The sequence below is a fragment of the Terrapene carolina genome, unplaced genomic scaffold (assembly GCF_002925995.2).
Source record: "Terrapene carolina triunguis isolate 2854851 unplaced genomic scaffold, T_m_triunguis-2.0 Scaffold192, whole genome shotgun sequence".
In the NCBI taxonomy this organism is placed as follows: Eukaryota; Metazoa; Chordata; order Testudines; family Emydidae; genus Terrapene; species Terrapene triunguis.
The window spans coordinates 15667366-15682817 of record NW_020664543.1 but is presented as its reverse complement, the minus strand read 5'-3'; positions in this window follow the sequence as shown (position 1 = coordinate 15682817).

Here is a 15452-nt window from a genome sequence, read left to right as displayed (position 1 = left end):
GGGGTTTGGGGTACAGGCTGCCCCAGAGCTGCAGTGGGGAGAGAGGACTCCCCCCAACCCTCTCTCGCTGCAGCAGCTTGGGCTGGGGGAGGGGCGTCTCTCCCTGGCCACGGCAGGTCTGGCAGGGCTGGGCTGGGCTGGGCCAGGGGAGGGGTGCCTCTCCATGCGGGGCTGGGGAAATAGCACCACCACCCCAGCCCGCAGTCATAAGAACATAAGAATGGCCCTACTGGGTCAGACCAAAGGTCCATCTAGCCCAGTATCCTGTCTTCCGACAGTGGCCAATGTCAGGTGCCTCAGAGGGAATGAACAGAACAGGTAATCATCATGTGATCCATCTCCTGTCGCCCATGCCCAGCTTCTGGCAAACAGAAGCTAGGGACACCATTCCTGCCCATCCTGTCTAATAGCCATTGATGGACCTATCCTCCATGAACTTATCTAGTTCTTTTTTGAACCCTGTTATAGTCTTGGCCGTCACAACATCCTCTGGCAAAGAGTTCCACAGGTTGACTGTGCGTTGTGTGAAAAAAATACTACTTTTTTTTTTGTTTGAAACCTGCTGCCTATTAATTTCATTTGGTGGCCCCTAGTTATTGTGTTATGAGGAGTAAATAACACTTCCTTATTTACTTTCTCCACACCAGTCATGATTCTATAGACCTCTATCATATCCCCCCTTAGTCGTCTCTTTTCCAAGCTGAAAAGTCCCCAGTCTTATTAATCTCTCCTCATACGGAAGCCATTCCATACCCCTAATCATTTTTTTTTTGCTCTTTTCTGAACCTTTTCCAATTCCAATATATCTTTTTTGAGATGAGGCAACCACATCTGCACGCAGTATTCAAGATGTGGGCGTACCATGGATTTATATAGCGGCAATATGATATTTTCTGTCTTATTATCTATCCCTTTCTTAATGATCCCCAACATTCTGTTTGCTTTTTGGACTGCCGCTGCACATTGAGTGGATGTTTTCAGAGAACTATCCACAATGACTCCAAGATCTTTCTTGAGTGGTAACAGCTAATTTAGACCCCATCATTTGATATGTATAGTTGGGATTATACTTTCCAATGTGCATTACTTTGCATTTATCAACATTGAATTTCATCTGCCATTTTGTTGCCCAGTCACTTAGTTTTGAGAGATCCTTTTGTAGCTCTTCGCAGTCTGCCTCAGACTTAACTATCTTGAGTAGTTTTGTATCATCTGCAAATTTTGGCACCTCACTGTTTACCCCTTTTTCCAGATCATTTATGAATATGTTGAATAGGACTGGTCCCAGTACAGACCCCTGGGGGACACCACTATTCACCTCTCTCCATTCTGAAAACTGACCTTTTATTCCTACTCTTTGTTTCTTATCTTTCAACCAGTTGCCAATCCACGAGAGGACCTTTCCTCTTGTCTCATGCAGCTCCACTCCACACGTCCCCTCCACCCTGGCAAAGTTCGGGGGAAGGGGCCGCCCACAGGGTTCCCCCTAGCACAGAACCCCCACAACACCGCAGGCACCTCCAGCTTCACAGGCTGCTGGCCAAGTGGGCAACTTTGCATGGGTGGAGGGAGGCTCTGTCTCCCGCTCCCTGCACCCACGGGAGGGGCACTCGTAGGTGGGTTTGAGCTGCCCAGCCCCCATGGGAGGGGTAAAACCACCCTCGGCTGCATCAGCCACTGGAATTGCACCCCTGGCCAAGCTCCGCGCGTGGACACACGTGCCTCACAGGCCATGCGGGAGATCAGGCTTCGCCTCCCCGAGCCCACTGGCTTGGCGAGTTCGGGGGTGGGCCCAGCAGGATGGGCGGGCAGCATGGCATTCCCTCCAGTGGGGTCATGGGGCGGTGGCTCAGGCACCTCCCATTAACTCACAGTCGCTCATTAAACCCACCAGTCGAGTTGGCTGCAGCACAATGGGCTGGGGGTGCCGCTGTTTGTCTCGCGGTTTTAATTCCTCTTCACTGCATGTGACACCACCCCCCACCCGGCCACAGCCACCACGGCTACGGCAGCGCTGGCTGGGCTGGGGGAGGGGCGCCTCTTCCCGGCTGCAGCAACTCCAGCTGGGCTGGGCTGGGGGAGGGTTACCTCTCCCCGCCCTTGATAGCCTACTGTGCGGCCGCACGGCTGTACAGCTTAGAGGGATACTTAGCTGCCAACCATGCTGTAATAAGTGTTAAACAACAGGCCCAGGGCAAGCAGGCAGCTCATTGGCCAGCTACCCTTTGGGACAGCTCTAGCGGGAGAATCCTTGCTGTGCCATCTCTCTCCATGCCCCACAGGAACAGCTGATCTTGCAGGAGTGGACAGATGTGTCTGAGAGAGCTCTGAGGTTTCTGCTCTCTGGGCTGTTGACATGAGACCTCAGAGGAGGAGGAGGAGGAGGATTTCAATTCCAACTAGTTAACTGCCTCTCCTATCCCAGAGCTACTCAGCTGGATCCCAGGAGTTTGTCGGGGGAGAGCCCATCTCTCCATTGCATGTTTACCACAATGCTACTTAAGCAAGGTGCCTCCCATTCACATTGGCACACATGCAACCTGTCCAATTCAAACAGGGAGTCGTCTGGCTCCAGGATCAGAGAAATCCCTGTTACTCTAGCGCTGGCCTGGATGTTCTCACCCACTCTGCTTCGTTGCAAGACCCCATTGTTGGGTCATGTGTATGCACACCCGTATTGCTCTATTTCCCGTTAGTACCCTGCAGTACTGGAAGAAAACTTCCTCCCTTAACGTAAGATTTGCAGGGTCCTTTTTCTCATGCCATCCTCAAATCTCCACAAGCCAAAAAGGGGAAGGATCATGCCTGGATGATATAAGTTCTGCAAGGACCAGTCATTCTTGGTCTAATCATGCAAGGGCCGTACCTTCTCAAGGACCCTCATTCGTACTCTATGAATAACAGTGCATGGATGATTTCTGTGCTTTTGGGATAAACTCACATCCCAACGGTGTATGGCACATACTTCAAAGGCTGACCCTCCCAACCTCTGGACCCATGAGCTTGTTGTCAGGCCATATCTAGTACAGGTTGGCAGCATACCCAGGGAACTCATGTGGCACAGATCAGCCTTCAGGAACCCAGAGACCTTTTTGTCTGGCTTAATATAAGGCCAGTAGCCCATGTCTGCAGAGTAAATGGCAAAGAATCTAGTTCTCCCCTATCTTTAGGGTAAAGGCCTGCTTCAGGGCAGGAAGGTGTCCAACCCTGTGTCCCGTCACTTAAGGACTGTGTGTTAGAGCTTCCAATAGACTATGGGCCAAATTCAGCGCTAGTGTAAGAGCATCTCAACCTCAGTGGGGTGAAGTCTGCTTATACCAGGGCTGGACTGACCCTCCCAACCCAATAACTGCCTGGTGAGTGGGACCAGGGCAGTGGAAACAGGCAGCATATGTTGTCAGGGCTCTCTCTCCATGAGGTTGTTATGGCAATGTTGGTTTGGAGGCCTACCTGCTGCTCGGCAGAAGGCACGCAGCAGGCTGGATTGTTGTTCTGATTGCAGCAGGGCACCAACTGAGCGGCAGCCTTTAATAACATTGAGCTGGGGAAGCGGTTCAGGAGAATTGAACAGCGAAGTGGCTTCCTGGAGGGTGATTAATCACTGAAGGCCTGCGGCAGTCAGAGCTGTTCTGTGAACAGCTGGTGGTGTGGGGATGGACTCAGCAATATACCTGCCCCAGCCATGGGGCAGTACCTCGCCTGGGAATTGGCAGTGGTCAGATTTTAGAAGCCAACTTCCTTTTCCATCTGTAAAGACAACTCCATGGTCAACACAACAGAGGGTGGACAGGAATCACCTTCCCCTCTCCTTAATCACCTGGAGGGCTTGCAGCTGATTACCCCACAGTGGCTGAGTGTGCAGGCCAGGAACGTGGCTTCTGATGGGAGTGTCTCAGGCCTGCCTGAGGGCTGGCAAGGAGAAAGTTCACCTTCCCCTCCTCCCGGCTCGCTGTCCATCTCCCTGAGCAGAGAAAAGAGCACAGGTGCATGTCCTATGTTTAGGTTCTCTCAAGGGAGCAGAGCTAGGCCAGCTGTGGTGAGTTCAATCCAGGTATAAAGTCTCTGCTCTGCCTAGGTGGGGTAGGCTTTTATTAGGAGTCAGTCCTTTTGTGGGTGTAAGGAGGACCATGGTCTCTATAAAAAGCCCATGTTTTGCTTAAATCTTGGCTGCATAAAGACACTCTCCTTTGGTTAAGCTGCTTTAGACCCCAGGCTGAAAGAAACCTCTTTGAGCTTTTAATTTAAATGACCAGTGGGAGGGGCAGTTCTTGCTTGTTTGGTTGGTTGTTTTCACCAGGGTTGGACACTCAGCTGAGCTTCTAATGGTCAATTATCAGGAGATAGAAAGCTGGGTGTTACTTGCAGGCTGGTAGTCATGGAATCTGTGACATCGAGCTATTGCTCCTCCAACCCTGTAGTGTGTGTTATGAAGCCGTGGGGGCAGGATAGACCCCAGTTGTACTCCTCAGTGGGCGGTTCTGGAAGAACAGGAGCAGTTGCCCCTCACTAATCCGCAGTGGTAAAGGCTTGGCTCCAGGATAACGCTAAGCCCCATCCCAACCAGGTGAGTCAGTAGGATGTTTGTAGTTCACTGTGTTGCAGGCCTGCAGATACCTCAGGCAGGATGAGCAGAGATGTTTGGCCTCTATCCGTACCCATGGAGTCATCCCTGTGTGCTACCAAAACGTCTTCTAGGCCGTGACCTGGTCTAAGGACTCCAGGATTTTGGCAGCAGCTGGGTTGTATTGCTGCGCCCCATGCTTTTGCCTTGGAATTTGAGGTACAGGGCAGTGGGTTTGTTGGCATCCAGCACTGGCTTCTGAAGAACTAGCTGGATTTGCGGGGAGCTTGTCTAACGTCCCGCTGGTGGTGATGAAGAGAACTCTAGGGTAGCCACAGCACTGGTCACAGCCAACATTAAAAACTACTAGGTCATCTAGGGCTGTTCTACCTCAGTTAAATACACATTCAGATGGGCCATACGGTGTACATCTTTCACAGTGAGGGTAACTAACCATTGGAACAGGTTATCAAGGGTGGTAGTGGAGTCTCCAAGACAAAGATCTGCTCTAGGAATAATTGTGGGGACGTTCTCTGACCGGTGTTGTGGAGGAGGTCAGACCAGATGATCACAATGGTTCCTTCTGGCCTTGGAATCTGTGAATTGAGACAGCATCAGAAACACCAGCAGCTAGTCTACACTAACATGTGCAATGGTGGGGAACTTTAAGAAGAGTCTAGTGCAGATGGAGCCTTGTCTGTTTCAGATAAAGGAGTAGATAGCCTTCCATGGACAAGGTGTTAATGAACCTGTCAGGAGTTGGTCTTGGATGGATTTCCACATCAATGATGCCCAGGGGCCTGGCTCTCCTATAGCATCCCCGATGGCTCTCACCCCTTTCTGCACTTGTTTGTAGGAGCGTTCCTAGTTCTGCTGGGATGAGATCCATCTCTTGTTCTGACTGCATGTCCTCCACCTTCAGGAGGCAAGGAGAGGGTTAACGCTCTGTTCTTCACCCTCCGAGCAGAGGAAGGTGCATGTCTTCAAGAGGTTGCCTCAGGTCTGTGCTGCTGGCATTGTAATTGCTTCCTCTGTGACCAAGGATGATCTGTGGGGGGAGAGTCCTATGCCAAAGTGCCTCACTGACCTATCACTTAATGCATTAGCAGAGCTGTACATGGGAGGTGAGGGCAGTGCCTTGTGTCTAGAGTACTCTCGCAGCACCCAGCTACAAGGAGCCTGGCTGCAGCCTGAGCCATTAGTCCCTCTCTTGCGTGAGCCGCAAATTCACACTAAAAGTGAAAGAAAACGAAGGTGACCTCAGTGCTCGGACTGACTGGAATAAACACCCGGGAGAGCTTTTAAAAAGGCTGAACTAGGCCAGGGCTTTTTAAAATGAATTCTATATCTGGTCTGCGGAGGGGGAGGGTGGAGGGCACTTGAACAAAGCACAAGAGATCTGAAGTGAATCCCAAGCCCCAGTGTGTTCAGAAGGAAGGTAAATTGCAGCATCCTTTGAATGCAACCCCTGGGGAATTACTGAAGTCTGTAACTTTCCAGTTGTTACTTCTCTCTCTCTTATGCCATGGAGTGGGTTGTTTAATCTCCATTTAATGTGTATTGAACCAGCTCTCAGTCTGCATAGCACAGAACATCCATCTCTGTATCCATTATGTTGAGTCCTGCCTGTCTGTGTTTATCATATCTTACCCTCTCCAACTCCAGATCCCCCACATGCCATCCTTCAAGTGTCTGGGCATCTTTTGCTCCTGGAGATAGAGCTTGTCTTTGAGGATTACACTAGAGGGCTTGATTCACTGACAGAGTAAAGGGTGGAGCAAAAGAGAAGCAAGAGAGGGGGGAGGGATAGCTCAGTGGTTTGAACATTGGCCTGCTAAACCCAGGGTTGGGAGTTCAATCCTTCAGGGGGCCATTTAGGGATCTGGGGCAAAATCAGTACTTGGTCCTGCTAGTGAAGGCAGGGGGTTGGACCTAATGACCTTTCAGGGTCCCTTCCAGTTCTATGAGATAGGCATATCTATCTCCATTTTTTTTTAAGAGTCCGCTACAGCAGTGGCTCTCAACCAGAGGTATGTGTATCCCTGGGGGTACTCAGAGGTCTTCCGGGGGGTACATCAACTCCTCTAGATATTTTCTTGGTTTTATAACAGGCTACAGAAAAAGCACTAGAGAAGTCAGTACAAATTAATATTTCATACAATGACTTGTATATAGAGCAGTATAACTATATCCATGGTTCTCAAACTGTGGGCAAGTTCCTTTTAATGGGGTTGCCAGGGCCGGTGTTAAACTTGCTGGGGCCCAGGGCAGAAAGCCGAAGCCCGAGCCTCCCTGCGCAGGGCTGAAGCCAAAGCCCGAGTTTTTAAATGAGGTGAAACTTGGGGTACATAAGACAAATCAGACTCCTGAAAGGGGGTACAGTAGTCTGGCAAGGTTGAGAGCCACTGCCCTATGGGCTGTGAGATTGCTGTGTCATTTGTACCCCCCTGCAATTCATTGAATAAATAATTGTCCTTAAACTCCTTAGTCAGGTTTTGATAGGACACTGGCATGTTTCTGATGTTTACACTGATGCAGCCGGGGTGTAAATGGGTATAAGATAGGTAGGAATTTGATCTGTAAAGGAGCCCCTCCTGCATATCCAGTAGCGCATACTGCTTCCCGGTAGAATGTAATGTCTGGGCCATTTGAGACACGCAGACTTGCAGCAGGCTGCATAGGGACACTGGTCTCTCCAATGGCCATGACAGAAGCATGATACAGCTTAACAAAATGGTCTCACTGCAAGGTGGGCGGCATGTCCAATGACCCCACAATCGATGCAGCTGTGACCCCCCTAACGGTGGCAACTGTCCACCATGGGGACCACTAGCAAAAAAATTCCTATATCCTCTAGCTTTAAAACACCTTTGTCCCCCAGGACAGGGTCACTGTCTTGGTCTGGCTGTATGACAACTGCTGGTTGCCACCAATGAAGTTACTTTTGGTAGGTGAGTGCCTGCACATCGGGCCCCTGCCTGCCATGGATACATCTAGCTACACCACACTACACTTAGTTGGCTCACACTGACTAAGAGCACTCAGATTATGCCCCCTTGTGCAGGACTGACTTGCCATGTAGACACGGTTTGCACACCAAAGGCCTGATTCACTGTTGCTCTACACCCTGTGTCATTACATCAGTGCAAATTGGGTATACAGTGCTACCCTTGACTTGGCAATGCAAAACCAGGCTCTAGGAATGGAAGAGAGCCCCCTGTATTCCACTGAAATAAAATCAGAGGGGAGAGAACCCTCCAAACAGTCCAGGAATCCCTCTCCAACAGGAAGGGGACCCAGTCCCACCACAGGAAGATCGCAATAGCCCCTTCCTACCATAAGGGGAAAGCTAGTCTGTGCAGGAGACGGCTCTCTCCCGGAGGCTGCTCTGAGACTGTGGAATGAATTCCCACAGGAACTGAGGACCACCCCAAATCTCCCCACTTTGCACTCGAAGTGCTGGGCGCACTTCTCCAACCTGCCTTCTCCATATAAACACTGAACATTAACAACCAGAAAACCGCTTCTCGGCACACACAATTCTACCCCAAGGAGAGACTGAACCACAGGGGGCAGGTTAGTCGTGTCGCTTGCTGCAGTACTAGACCGTGCTCCATGCTCCGGTACCGCGGCGACGGGGGCGGAATGAGAGCCTGGGCGAATAGAACAGCAGGAACGGGCCTGATTTCGCCTGGCCAGCCCCTGGCCCGTTGCATAAAGGGGATGCTGCAGAGAGGGGTGATGGAGGAGACAGCAATTACCTAGAAAAGCCCACCCAGGAAAGAGACCCGACAAAACAAAACAGAGCCATTGAAACAGCTTCACTGCAGCAAGCAAATCAGGGTGGGAATGAAATTAAATGGATCCTCTAAGCCACACAAAGCGTCTCCTGTTCTCAAGCCCCCTTACGGTAATGAAACACACCACTGCTGCTGCCCATGGAGTGCCACTTGGGAGGGAAAACAAGAGAGAGGTTACTCGGGTCCCTTTGCTACTCCATCGCCAGGCAGCCCAGCAAGGCTTCCTTTGGAGAGCTGTTGACCCTCCATTTCTCTTGCTTTTTGTCTTCCACGTTCCTCCTGTTTTGTTATTTATCCGTCTCACCGCTGCCTCCAGGCTTCCCACCTCCAATAGTGATGCCAGCTGAAAGCTGGACAGACTTAACAGGCTAAAGTGCTGCATGTTGTACACAGGCAGCGAATGCCTAGTTCTAATCCCAGCTCTACCACCGATTTGCTGGGTGACCTCGGACAAGTCACTTAACCGTTATGTGCCTCCGTTTCCTCATCTGTAAAATGGAGGCGATCCCTCACAAGAGTGTTAAGGCTCAGTTAGTGTCTGCAAAGCACTCCGAGGTTGCTAGACAAAAGGTGCTGTTTAATTGTGGGGGAGTATGATTATAAAGAGACGTGTAATGTTCATCACTTTAACTGCATGCTCAGGATGGGTTATTTAGCTACTGATTACTCTGCCACGTCTGTGATGGGGGGCATACCAACCCTGCCCTGGTTGAGAAAGGGTTAACAAGCTGCTGTGGGCTAGGTCGGCCCCTCCCTGCTATGCCCACAGCAGGTGCCATGCTTGGAGGAAGGAGCTAAATGGGAGAGCCCAGCTCAGCAGGGGGCTGGCTGTGAAGGACAGCAGATGGGGGCCAGGAACAGCCTGAGAGACTGAGAGAAGGTGGGCCTGGCAGGGGGCTACTTGATTTGCCACCAGTGGCCTGCCTATTGGTGCTGAATAAGCCTGCTGCAGGTGGTGCCCTGCCTATAGGGGGCGACAGCCAAATAAAAGACTTTGGGTTCCTTACACGTGACTGCAGAGCCGATGGTGGTTTGTGGCGAGCCCTGAAGTAACCTGGTTGCCCTGTCCCTGAAGTTCTCAGCTTGCCTGCCTGCCTGCGACGGTAGATGATGAATGGTGCTGTCAGGCTCTTTGCTTGGGGAGCAAAATGACAGCATCCCATTGAATGTGCAAGCACCTGTTATGGAAGGGCTCTGTGCAAGAGTAAACGGACCAGGCGTAGGCCAGATCCGGGACCTCGTTCTAAAGACGATGTGACTAAATGATTGTGTGAGCTGCCAGGAGAGGAAATTCTGAGAACTACTCTAACAAAATATTTCTACGGTGAACACCTAATTCTGAAAGATGCTTCCACAACAGACAGTGCGTTGTGATTACTGTAGAGGCATCCAGTCAGTTCCTGCTGTGATTGCCTTAATGAGATAATGGGCTTAATGGGGGCCCATTTGTGGCTATTACAATCATTTCAGGGATATGTATCTATTTAGTAGCCACTGCAGGGGAGCCCTTCCTTTGTCCTTCTGCAGCTAATGCTGCAGCCTTCAACATGTTAAAATCATTTCTGTGAGCAATCCGTTCCATTCCCTCCCCCCACACACCCCCGCCAACACTCGCAGCTCAAACTGAACAGCAAGCTGACTGACAAGAAGAGACGGGATCAGCTGAACCTCGGAGGGAGAACAATGGACAGGGGACAGATAGGGGCACATGTGGTGGCATTAGTGGAACACAATAGGAAATGTAACTGGTGAGGGGGAAATGCCAAGCAAACAGGGGCCCTCCCAGAAGATCTGGGCAAAGCCTGACCTGCTGGGTGGAGGAGGGAGCGCCTCAGGGTAGCAGTGGATTCAGTGACCAAAGGCGGGGAGGAAATCCAATAAAAATGTCTTTGACCATTTCATCTCGAAGCTGCAAGTCTTTTGTCCGGCAGCTGTTCCCCTGGATACCAAGAATGCAGGAACCAGCCGGCGGCAATTTGCCGCATCCTGTTTCATTTGCTCCCTTTATTACTCGCAATTTACTGGGAGCAACTTCAATCAGCTGCCTCGGTTTCTGTGCCACAGCGGCTTAATGTGACCCGGTCCCTGGACCTTTGGTTCCGTCAGATGTGCCTGGCTGGGATCCGTCTGTGAGCTCCGAACACATTGGTTTCCCTCTATTCACACCCCAGTTCTGCTTTCGATCTGTCTTCCTGTGTGGCCTGACTCAGCCGGCCTGGAGCTGTTGCTGGGGCTCTGAGATCTGTGGGCAGAGCCCTGTGTGTTTGTACGGGGAGCAGCCAGGAAGGAGGGGCTTGGCACAAGTACCAACTTGGTGCAGTTGCATTGCTCACAAGGGGGTAGCCAGTTAGCCCTCCCTCTTATGGGCCTTCGCATGAAGGGGGGGGTCTTGTTTCTGCTTGGAGGAGAGACAGAGTGGAGATTGCTAGGCTTAGGGGCAGGGCAAGGGGGGGTCACTGGATTTGGAGGGTTGGGCAGGGAAAGGAGGTTCTCTGAGTTGGGGGCTTGGGAGGGAAGGAGGAGGGGTTGCTGGGTTGGGGAGCTGGCAGGAGTGTGGGGTTGGCTGGTGGAAGCTGGCTGAGTGGCTCTGTAGCAGCTGAACTGTCTCTTCCAGGAAAATCCCATGCAGCTCAAGCCCCTATGTTCCCTGGCTCCCGCATCCCTCCAAGAACAGCTGGTGCCTCCCCCGTCTCAGCCACTAGTTCATTTCCCGGGGAGAGGGGAAGCTCCCGGGCCTGCCAGCTGTCGTGGATACCTGCCTGGACACCAGCTCCCCAGAACAGGTATTCAAAAGCCAGGAGCACCCCCAGCCCGCTGAGCATGCTGCTTGCAAAGTGGGGGGGAGCTGGGGCTGCCGTTGCCCAGGGACACGGATAAACAGCCTGTGCACAAGCGCTCCGTCTGGGAAACCTGTTGGCTGGCCCTTACGTTGAACGATTGCGGTGATGCTTGCTGGGGCCTGTGTTGGCAGAGGGTCACTTGGTATCCGAGGGCTTATGCTGAGTCAGCTGTAACCTGCCCCAAACAAAGCAAGGAATTCACTACTGCTTCCAAGGCCCCACATCTGTCCTTTCACTGGATCAAAATCTTACAGGTAAATTATGCCCTTCCCCACCCCCTCAGCCACCTTGAGGATCCCAGGCCAGCACCAGTGATTGCGGTAGAGAACGGCCGGTGTTGCCCCTGATTTGCGTGTGTCTGTATCGCATACACAATGGTGACACAGCCATGTGAAACCACAGAGCCATGTAGTATAGTTCATCATGCACCTCTGGCTGCTAATCCACTGTGTGTCATAGACCCTATACTACTAACACCTAATAGAGATTCTTCTTTAGCTCAAGCTGTAGAGGCCTATTTGGGTTTTCTTTGTTTGGAGAACCTGAATTCTATCCACCCTTTCACCATAAATTTATGAATGTGCGCCACAGCACTAGCTCTGAAATCTTAGGAGGTGGCAGGTTGCTATGATCTATGCGATATGCTGGTTAAACTTTTAACCTAAGATCCCTCTCACTAGATCTTAATCTTGAAGCAGAAGCAAAACACATTTTTGTTTTCAGCAGCTGCTGGCTCCAGAGAGACGGTGTTAACCCTTCCCCTTCCAAAGCCCTGTGGTGCGGAGACTGTATCAAAGCTTTGTTTTGTTCTTAATAAACTGCTATATTTTTTTTTTCAGCAGGTCAGAGAGTTCACAGCCTCACTCCCCATTTCGGGGCGGGACCTTCTGCCGCCTAGGGTGGCAGAAAAGCTGGCGGCGCTCCTGCCTAACTCCCATTGAAATCAATGGGAGTTAGGTGGCTCCATACCTTTGCGGATCTGGGCCAAGGAGCCCAGAGACGGTGGAGAGTGAGGTGAGATGGGAATAGAACCATAGGGTTAGAAGGGCCCGCAAGGGTCATCTAGTCTAATCCCCTGCCAAGATGCAGGATTTGTTGTGTCTAAACCATCCAAGACACATGGCTATCCAGCCTCCGTTTGAAAACTTCCAGGGAAGGAGCTTCCACAACTTCCCTAGGCATCTGTTCCACTGGCCTCCTGTTCTTACAGTTAGGAAGTTTTTCCTGAGATTTCATCTCAATCTGCTCTGCTGTAGTTTGAATCCATCGCCTCTTGTCCTGCCCTCTGTGGCAAGAGAGAACAACTTTTCTCCATCTTTTTTATGGCAGCCTTTCAAGTATTTGAAGACCGCTCTCATGCCCCCCCCCCCAATCTCCTCTTTTTCAAACTAAACATATGCAGTTCCCAGTGGCGGCAGGTTTGTATATTTTTTGGTGGTGCCCAGAACGGGTCCAAGTCCCACCCCCACCTGCCTTGTAAGGTGATATATATTTTTTAAAATAATGTAAAAATGGACTGGGAACAGCAAGCGTTTAACAGTCTCCCCATATTGCACAATATCACTATCGTAAGAAAAAATTATATAACTAAGAATATCAACTTTATTAATACAATTTTGAATATGGAAACAACCAAGCACTCTTGGATCAATAACCCCCAAAAGCAAAAGGCTCTGTCTAATTCGCTATTGTACTCCAACCATGTAAACCTTGATAGCCAAGACTGATGAAAACTCCTTTTCTTATCCTTTAGATTTGCCGCATCTTTCTTTTGTATAACTTCAGTTTGCAAGCTGGGTGTCGAACTCAGGCTGTAACTTGATGAATTACCCTTGTGTTCTTTTTCTCTGGGTAATTTTATTAAGAATTTATCCATTGTTGATTATTATTACACAAAAGTAATGGGGTGGGGCCAAGGGCTTTGGAGTGTGGGAGTAGGCTCAGGGTAGGGCAGAGGGTTGGGGTGCGGGGGTGAGGACTGTGGAGTGGGGCCAGGGATGAGGGATTCATGATGCAGGAGGGGGCTCAGGGCTGGGGCAGAGGGTTGGGGTGTGGGGAGATGAGGGTTCTGATTGGCGATGAGGGCTTTGGGGTGTGGGAGGGGCTCAGGGCTCGGGCAGAGGGTTGGGGTGCAGGGGTGAGGGCTGCAGGGTGGAGCCAGGGATGAGGGGTTCACAGTGCAGGAGGGGGCTCAGGGCTGGGGCAGAGGGTTGGGATGTGGGGAGATGAGGGCTCTGACTGGCGATGAGGGCTTTGGGGTGTGGGAGGGGCTCAGGGCTCGGGCAGAGGGTTGGGGTGCGGGGGTGAGGGCTGCAGGGTGGAGCCAGGGATGAGGGGTTCACAGTGCAGGAGGGGGCTCAGGACTGGGGCAGAGGGTTGGGGTGCGGGGGGGTGAGGGCTCTGGCTGGAGTGCGGGCTCTGGGGTGGGGCTGGGGATGAGGGGTAAGACATTCCTTTCCTCTCCCAGGCTGGAAAGCAGGCAGAACTGGATTATTGACATGGCTGTGCAGAGCATTACTACTGGGGATGTACACTGATTTCACTGGATTTGTTGTTTTAACTATTATACAAATATTTCAGCCTAGTAACCAAGATGAAAGGAATCTAAAAGGGTAAATCGTCATTAATGTGCACAGGGAGGTAAATGCGAAACTCTATTATTGGGGACATGGCCAGCCTGAAAGCCATATATCGTAAACAAGTATTTCTTTACCTATTTAAGACTCTCTCACAGTCTCCGCATCTCTTATCTTGGACAATAAAAATCCATTAAGGTGCTTCCAAGTTCTCAGTGCTATAACATTTGAGTTGCGAACACTTGATGGAAATTTGTCCTTGCTGTAAAACCAGTGTTTTCAAACTCTGACGTTCCTCAAGCCCAGACGTGGGCTAGGAGCACAGCCTGCCTTTATTAATATTGTCTCATTGTTTCCTTGGACTCCCCCATCTGTCTGTCTGTCTCCATCTGTTGTCTCTTGTCTGATACTTACATTGGAAGGTCTTTGGGGCAGGGACCATCTTCTTCTTCTGGGTTTGGAGAGCACTTGGCATGATCAGTCCTGGGCCGTGACTTGAGCTCCGAGGTGCTGCGGTAATACAAATAATAACTGAGAGAAGGAAAAGGCTGATGGTAGCTTGGGAAGGGAGTGGAGGGGTAAGACGGAAAAGGCCAAATGGAAGGAAAAGGAGAGACCCCAGAGCTTTGCTCCTTGGTGCTTGAGGAAAATTACTCCCTGCTCAAGTCATTTGGAGTGGATGATGGTGGCAGAGAAAAAGAATGGACTGGTAGTTAGGGCACTGGCCTATGAGAGAGGAGACCAGGTTCAAGTCCCTGCTCCACCACAGACTTCCTGTGTGACCTTGGGCAAGTCACTTGGCCTCTCTGTGCCTTAGTTTCCCATCTGTAAAATGGGCTGTGAGCTGGTACTACAGCTGAGGAACTGACAGAGGTTGGCACTACCCAACATTGGTGTTGGAAATGGGGGAAGATGATAGTGGCAGGATTCAAAGCTCTGCCAGGCAATTCACTTACCACACCCATTTATCCGTGACTTTTTACTGTGTCTGTGAGTCACCCCACAGCGGTGGCTCTGGTTGCTCCCTTGTCCCACGGGGTTGGAGCTGGCATTCTGCACTCACCCCACAGCAGCAGCTCGGCAGCTCCTCTCACACAACACTGGGCCCAGCGCCCTGCTCTGGGCTTTCCAACCTGGCACAAAGGGTCTCTGATTGGGCCCGCCCAGGCCTCTGTCATGATGACGCACTCACCTTGGGGGACACAAGAGCTGCACCTGTGAGGTGGGCTCACTCTCCACTTGCTCCTGCTGGCTGCCGGGGTCTGTGTGTGCTGGAGGCAGGAGATGAGAGCAGGGAGACCGTCTCTTCCCTGCTGGCTGGCACCCAGATGTATGGAGGGGAAGGAGTAATAGCCTGTCTTGAAGGCAGAGGTGGTGAAGCGGTTTGCAGTATACTACAGTCTTTAGTTACATGATCACATACTATTTTTTCCACAGAGGTTAAAAAGGAATACTGAATAGCTGCTCGTTAAAAGAGCACCATCTCTTCTGGGCACTGAATGAGGCAGCGCTTGTGTGGAAGGAATAGAATAGTATGTGATCATGTAACTAAAGCCTATCACAATGCACACACATAAGGAGGCCCAATTAAGATTCACAGTCAACCTACATTCTGGCATTTCCTTGCTTTTGAGATCTTGAATTTACAGCCTTAATAATGTTGTGTTTTTTTAAT